The following is a 7833-nucleotide window of genomic DNA, read 5'->3' as shown; positions in this document are numbered from 1 at the left end:
ATAAAACATGTTAAACCTACGGGGTCTGTAAAATGTCTACAGGTTCAGAACTTTTGTCAAATAGCACAGTTACAAATAGAAATATAACTGGATGGACATCAGAAATAGAGGAAGGACTAAAAACAAACAAAGCATAACTATTGTAAAATAGACTGTGTCTGTAAAAGGTGTACAAGGTGTATAAATTGAAGGTAAAAGCTGAGTGTGATGAGTTTACTTCCAATTGGGGGATCGGTGGTATTGTTTTACGGGAATAATAAAGGTATATTCTTTAAAAAAGTATGTATGTCTATATAGGTATGTGTATTTATACATGTGTATATGTATGCATGCGTGTATGGATATATATATTTACCCCAAAAATATATGGGGGATTGGAAAGCTGACAATTACATTGATGGAGCCAATATTCTGTCCGCAATATTAAGCTGATCAACCACCCTAAAAAAGTATTTAATTTTTTAAACATTGAGAGTGTGCTGACCATGGTGCTGGAGGAGGTACTCAGCTGGAGGTTGAATGTTTGAAGGTACGGGACTATAAAGAGTTGGGGAACCACTGATCTAGTGTATATTTAAATCATTTCCACTCTCAGGAGAGTGGTACTTATGAGAGCTGGGCAAGCGGCATTTTAAAAAAAAATATGACGACCGTGTCCTTGAGAATATTAACATCCATAATCCAATGTGCCTTGTCATTGTCAAAGGACTGGCTGGCTCAGTGAAGTGGTTGCCTACTTGTGCTTGACACAGCAAGTCCAAATCTCAAGCCCAACTCTGCCAGTTTTGGCACAGAGTATGGGGCCATAGATTAGTCACATGATTGGCCACATGGTGGCACTACAGGAAAGGAAGTGAATAGATGCATAGACAGTTTTTATATTTCCAGAATGATTATGCAGTGCGTGCTTTATTCATAATCATGGCACGAATTAACCAAAAAATAGCATCAGACCACTTTATCATGACAAAACCTACATTTTTATTATTTTGAATGAACTAATAACAATTCTAGACATAAAGCAGTATCACTTCCTATCACAACCTACCCAAATTAGTTAGAATAGATATGATTGCACTGGAGAGACACCCTCATTTGGTTGTTCATGTAGGCGTTATGGGATCCATTGTTTATCTGTGTTGGATTATCTAGCCAGGGCCAGACCCACCATGTTCTGGGCTCTGCTGAAGTGGAATAGTACTGTCGGATGAAGATGTCACCCCAGAATCCACAGGTCGGAGCTACTAGACTGGAGACCGGTACGGCAGCCATAGTAGGTGGACTGTACAGGTGGCAGAGAAGAACATCAAAACAATGTTACGATCACTTCATGGCTCCCTAAGATCTACCACAGACACACACACACACAAACACACACACACACACACCTGGCGGACGTAGGTGGAGGCTGGGAGAGTGAAGGCCTGTCCGTGGATGTGGAAGACCATCGATGGCATGTTGTTGATGTTGTTACAGTTCACCACATTCTGAAAAAGAGAGAGACAAATAGAGAAGAGGAGAGAGGTGTGTGAGAGGAGAGAGAGACGATGAATTAAACAGCGTTTGCTTTGTGAGGTAGACTGTGTGAGTTCTTTTCTGGTTCTTGTTGAGTTATGTCAGTAGTGGTGATGGGAACACATCATCAACACAACGTTATGCCTGGTTCTTTGTGACACATCACCAAAACAATATTACATGACTTACGTCTCCGTTGGCGGAGTGGGCTCCCACAGCACGGGCCATGCTGGAGATGTCGGCCTGAGGTCCCACAATATTAGAGGTGCCGGTGTCCACGATAGCCTGGCAGCCGCCGTTACAGGCCACAATCTGGCCGTTCACAGTCACACTGCAATGGACACACAGATATACACAGATCAGGAAGAGATGGCTGCTTGAGAACTGTACTCAACCACTTCATCTACCAGTTACATAGGATTATATAACCCATTAATAACCATTTATAACCCTATAAAACGTACTGTAACTGCAACAGTACCTGTCGACGGTGATCTGCCAGTACATCTGAGAGGACAGGGGGATCCATGCGATCTGGCCGGAGTAGTGGTTGGTGTCAACGCCTCCGAAGGTCACCATGCTACCTACCGCAGAGTTACTGGAGATGGACGACAACAGAGAGCGAGAGGGAGAGAGAAGGGGGAGTGTGAGGGAGAGAGAGAGAGAGAGACAGAGAGAGAGAGAGAGAGAGAGAGAGAGAGAGAGAGAGAAGTTGTGTCAGTTCATATTTCCATGTCTGCCAAGCCATGATGGTTTGTAGGAGCCATGTAGCTCTGGTCAACAGTAGTGCACTATACAGGCAATAGGGTTCCATTTCAGAAATAGCCCTGGTTCACCTCCACTCTGACCACTCACCGAGTCAGGTAGACAGAGAACATGTCCTGGTTGACGAGATGCTGGGTCATCATGTTGTCAAAGACTGGTGTGGCCTGAGAGGCAGCCAGACGGGGGTAAGCCAGACCCAGGATACCATCAGCCTTCATATGAGCCATGAAGGGAGCCTCCGATTGACTCAGCCCAAAGATCTGGTTCTTCACAGGGATCCCACCCACCTACAGAGGACCAAGAAGAGGAGGATAATATTTGATAGTAATTGAAACCTACACAAAGCTTCCAGTCCTGTGTTGTTGTGTTGAATTCTGTTCCTTACCACAACGGTGTCGAAGCCCTCAAAGCCAGTCATACTGCCAGTACCGTATTGATGGACAGGCTCTTTCAGCATTCTTGAAGGTAGAGGACAAACCGGGGCTGAACCTGTTGTGGTTGGCTGGAAGGAGGGGAGACAAGATTAGCCTGGCAGTGTTTGTGTGTGTGTCTTTAGGCTTGTGTGGTTTTGCGTATGTGTGTGTTTTTAGGCGTGTGTGTGTGTTTTGTATTTGTGCGTGTGTGTGTTTAGGCGTGTGTGTGTGTGTGTGTGTGTGTGTGTGTGTGTGTGTGTGTGTGTGTGTGTGTGTGTGTGTGTGTGTGTGTGTGTGTGTGTGTGTGTGTGTGTGTGTGTGTGTGTGTGTGTGTGTGTGTGTGTGTGTGTTTAGGGCTTGTGTTTTTTGTGTGTTTTTAGGTAATGTGTGCTTTGTATTTGTGCAGTGTGTTTAGAAGTGTGTGTGTGTGTGTGTGTGTTTTGTGTGTGTGTGTGGTGTTATAAACCGCAAAGCCGTGCTGCTGTAGACGGAGGGAATCCACAGGTTGGATGATCCAGTGTCAAAGATGACAGTGAAGGACTGAGGTGGAGTTCCACGGGAGATCACTCCAAAGTACGCCAACTAGAGAAGATCAAATAATGAACTAAATATTTGTATAATAAATACCTCCCCCTACAAAGTACGCCAACTAGAGAAGATCAAATAATGAACCAAATATTTGTATTAATAAATACCTCCCCCTACAAAGTACGCCGACTAGAGAAGATGAAATAATGAAATAATCATTTGTATTAATAAATACCTCCCACAACCCTATGATATTATAAGAATTAGGTGAATTACACCAGAATACCTATAGGTCATCAGTAGGTCATTTCAAAACTAAAGGTTTCCTGGTGGATCAAAACCATTTAGGAGGAAGAGGCCAAAGACGTGCTTCAGCCCTCTGCTGCCTTACATAGTGGAACGTGTTAAGTGCTGTCCATTCTCATGCTTACATCAGCGTCGTTGGTCATCTGCTCGCTGGAAAGACATATAGGCTCTGGCACTCTTCCCTTGATCAGCAAAGGACCTGGTGGGGTTGAAAGGGAAGACCTTCTGGTCAAACCATTGTAATAAACGTTATGGCAGCATAGGCTAAACCTGTGTCTATTCAAATCATTCACTCCTTCGGCACTCTTCCCCTTGATCTGCGGCACCCTGTGGAGAGACAAAGTCTGAGAACAGCTCAGGTCCAGAGGTTTCTGGTCAAAGGTCCAAGACCTTCTGGTCAGAATAAGCGTTATGGCAGCATAGGCTAAACAACTGTCGAGTGACATTCAAATCATTCACTCATTTCGGGGAATACACTTTTCACTGCCTTCTGATCTGTTGCAATGTAAATATAGGAGAATAGCAGGAGAACAGCAGGAGAATAGCAGGAGAATAGCAGGAGAATAGCAGGAGTACAGCAGGAGTACAGCAGGAGAATAGCAGGAGTATAGCAGGAGTACAGCATGAGTACAGCAGGAGTACAGCAGGAGAATAGCAGGAGAATAGCAGGAGTACAGCAGGAGTATAGCAGGAGAATAGCAGGAGTACAGCAGGGTACAGAGCAGGAGAATATAGCAGGAGTATAGCAGGAGAATAGCAGGAGAATAGCAGGAGTATAGCAGGAGTACAGCATGAGTACAGCAGGAGTACAGCAGGAGAATAGCAGGAGTACAGCAGGAGAATAGCAGGAGAATAGCAGGAGTACAGCAGGAGTATAGCAGGAGAATAGCAGTAGAATAGCAGGACTACAGCAGGAGAATAGTAGGAGAATAGCAGGAGAATAGCAGGAGAATAGTAGGAGAATAGCAGGAGTATAGCAGGAGAATAGCAGGAGTATAGGAGGAGTATAGCAGGAGTACAGCAGAGAGAATAGCAGGAGAATAGCAGGAGAATAGCAGGAGAATAGCAGGAGTATAGCAGGAGAATAGCAGGAGTATAGGAGGAGTATAGCAGGAGTACAGCAGGAGAATAGCAGGAGTATATCAGGGGTATAACACTATGAGTATAGCATGATTAACGTACTGGATGATGCATTCGGAGAGTGCCACCACGGCACACAGAACGATAGCCCACTTCATGATGTGATGTCTGGTCTCCTCAGCAGTCACCTGAAGAACTCGTTCACCTGTGCAAAGAAGCATTTCGTCAATCAACCCATCAAACATAATGTCGCAATTCTTTTGCTCAGCGTAAATCAAGCGAGGTAGAGACCTTGAGAGGAACCAGACTCACCTGTAGATGCCTGTGGATGAGGATCACAGACGTGTGTGTGTTGTCTTATATACAGACGGTCCACGGTTCTAACTCTGCGTTCTTTATCGCCACTATAAGAGAGTATCCACCTGCCATGATAAGTAATGGTGAAATAATGGACGACCTCGAGACAATGTCAATCTGAGCGATAACCTGTACAGTATGTTGGTTCCAACGGCTACATTACAGTAATGTGTGTATACTGTTGAAAAGTGCCAGTTCTAATCATCTAATGGCTAACCTGCCAGACTTCTCTCTAGGATATGAGATGACTTGTGTAGACTCAGTGATATAAAGTAAAGGTCCCCACTTGCAAATACCCTCCTATCAGCACACTTTTCCCTCACACGGTTTACTTTAGGATTAGGCATCCTTATTAAGGCTACTGTATCTCTGTTAGGACCACGATACCTATCAGCCAGGGATTATGTCATTAACTAACATGGCACATTCACCAGAACATTCACAATGTTAACAAATATCTTGGTGATTATTTAAAGATGAATGTCACTATATGTTTCAAATTGTAACTTTCTTCATGCGGCGAAGAGTCGACCAAAATGCAGCGTGTAGATTACGATCCATGTTTAATGAAAAAAACGAAACACTAGACTCAATACAAATACTACAAAACAAAAAGAACGAACTAAACTCAAAACCCTGTACTCGTGTAAACTAACATAGAGACAGGAACAAGGACACTGAGGACAATCACCATGAAACACACAAAGAATATGGCTGCCTAAATATGGTTCCCATTCAGAGACAACGATAATCACCTGACTCTGATTGAGAACCGCCCAGGAAGCCATAGACTAACGCTAGACATCCCACAAACCCCAAGACAAAAACACACCACAATAACCCATGTCACACCCTGGCCTGACCGAATAAATGAAGAATAAACATAATATATTTTCGACCAGGCGTGACACAAATAGAAAACTTAATGGACATTCAACACAAAAAAACACAACGTTACTTCTGGGGTAAGAGGTCATATGTCTTCATTGATCAGCAAAACAAATATATATGTCCTTTGAGATTAAAAAAATAATCCTCTATTTAAATATTTTATTATACAATAGATACACAAGAAGTAAAATGTAAACAACCCCAACCCCCAGAATACGTACAGGTGAAGTCAAGTTTGCATACAAATACATTTAAACTCAGTTTTTCACAATTCCTGACATTTCATCCAAGTAAAAGTTAAGGTCACCACTTTATTCTAAGAATGTGAAATGTCAGAATAATAGTAGAGATAATTATTTATTTCAGCTTTTATTTCTTTCATCACATTCCCAGTGGATCAGAAGTTTACATACTAATTGAGTGTATTTTAGCATCGCCTTTAAATTGTTTAACTTGGGTCAAACGTTTCAGGTAGCCTTCCACAAGCTTCCCACAATAAGTTGGGTGAATTTTGGCCCATTCCTCCTGACAGAGTAACTGAGTCAGGTTTGTTGGCCTCCTTGCTTGCAAAAGCTTTTCAGTTCTTCCTGTCATATTTCCCATAGGATTGAGGTTAGGGCTTTGTGAAGGCCATTCTATTACCTTGACTTTGTTGTCCTTTTTGCCACAACTTTGGAAGAATGCTTGGGGTCATTGTCCATTTGTAAGACCCATTTGCAACCAGGCTTTAACTTCCTGACTGATGTCTTGAGATGTTGCTTCAACATATCACATAATTATTTTTCTCCATGATGTCATCTATTTTGTGAAGTGCACCAGTCTCTCCTGCAGAAAAAGCACCCCACAACATGATGCTGCCACCCCCGTGCTTCATGGTTGGGATGGTATTCTTTGGCTTGCAAGCCTCCCCTTTTTCCTCCAAACACAACAATGGTCATTATGGCCAAACAGTTCTATTTTTGTTTCATAGACCAGACGACATTTCTCCAAAAGTTCAATCTTCAGTCCCCTTGTGCCAGTTGTCAACTGTAGTCTGGCTTTTTATGGCGGTTTTGGAGCAGTGGCTCCTTCCTTGCTGAGCTGCCTTTCAGGTTATGTCGATATAGGACTCGTTTTACTGTGGATATAGATGTTTGTACCTGTTTCCTCCAGCATCTTCACAAGGTTCTTTGCTGTTGTTCTGGGATTGACTTGAACTTTTTGCACCAGCAATGTTCCTCTCGAGGAGGTAGAATGTGTCTCCCTTCCTGAGCGGTATGACGGCTGTGGTCCCATGGTGTTTACTTGCGTACTATTGTTTGTACAGATGAACGTGGTACCTTCAGGCATTTTGGAAATTGCTCCCAAGGATGAACCAGACTTGTGGTCTACATTTCTTTTTCTGAGGTCTTGGCTGATTTGTTTAGATTTTCCCATGATGTCAAGACAGGAGGCACTGAGTTTGAAGGTAGGCCTGGAAATACATCCACAGGTACACCTCAATTGACTCAAATTATGTCAATTAGCCTATCAGAAACTTCTAAAGCCATGACATCCTTTTATGGAATTTTCCAAGCTATTTAAAGGAACAGTCAACTTAGTCCCTGTAAATTTCTGACCCACTGGAATTGTGATACAGTGAATTATAGGTGAAATAATCTGTCTGTAAACAATTTTAGGAAAAATTACTTGTGTCATGCACAAAGTATATGTCCTAACCGACTTGCCAAATCAACATATATTTTGATGACAGCTTTGCAAACTCTTGGCATTCTCTCAACTAGCTTTATGAGGTCACCTGGAATGCATTTCAAATAACACGTGTGCCTTGTAAAAAGTTAATTTGTGGAATTTCTTTCCTTCTTAGTGCGTTTCAGCCAATCAGTTGTAGTGTGACAAGGTAGGGGTGGTATGAAGATAGCCCTATTTGGTAAGACCAAGTCCATATTATGGCAAGAACAGCTCAAATAAGCAAAGAGAAATAACAGTCCATCATTAC

At 42.8% G+C, this 7833-nt stretch overlaps 1 pseudogene; it reads right to left on the bottom strand.

Moving 5' to 3' along the window:
- Nucleotides 1–1144: 1144 nt before the first annotated feature.
- On the bottom strand, nt 1145–4765 carry LOC135536207 (pepsin A-like; annotated as a pseudogene).
- Between the last annotated feature and the right edge of the window lie 3068 nt (nt 4766–7833).

This window comes from Oncorhynchus masou, unplaced genomic scaffold, assembly GCF_036934945.1.
Source record: "Oncorhynchus masou masou isolate Uvic2021 unplaced genomic scaffold, UVic_Omas_1.1 unplaced_scaffold_5738, whole genome shotgun sequence".
Lineage (NCBI taxonomy): Eukaryota > Metazoa > Chordata > Actinopteri > Salmoniformes > Salmonidae > Oncorhynchus > Oncorhynchus masou.
This window is presented reverse-complemented; position numbering and strand designations above follow the sequence as displayed.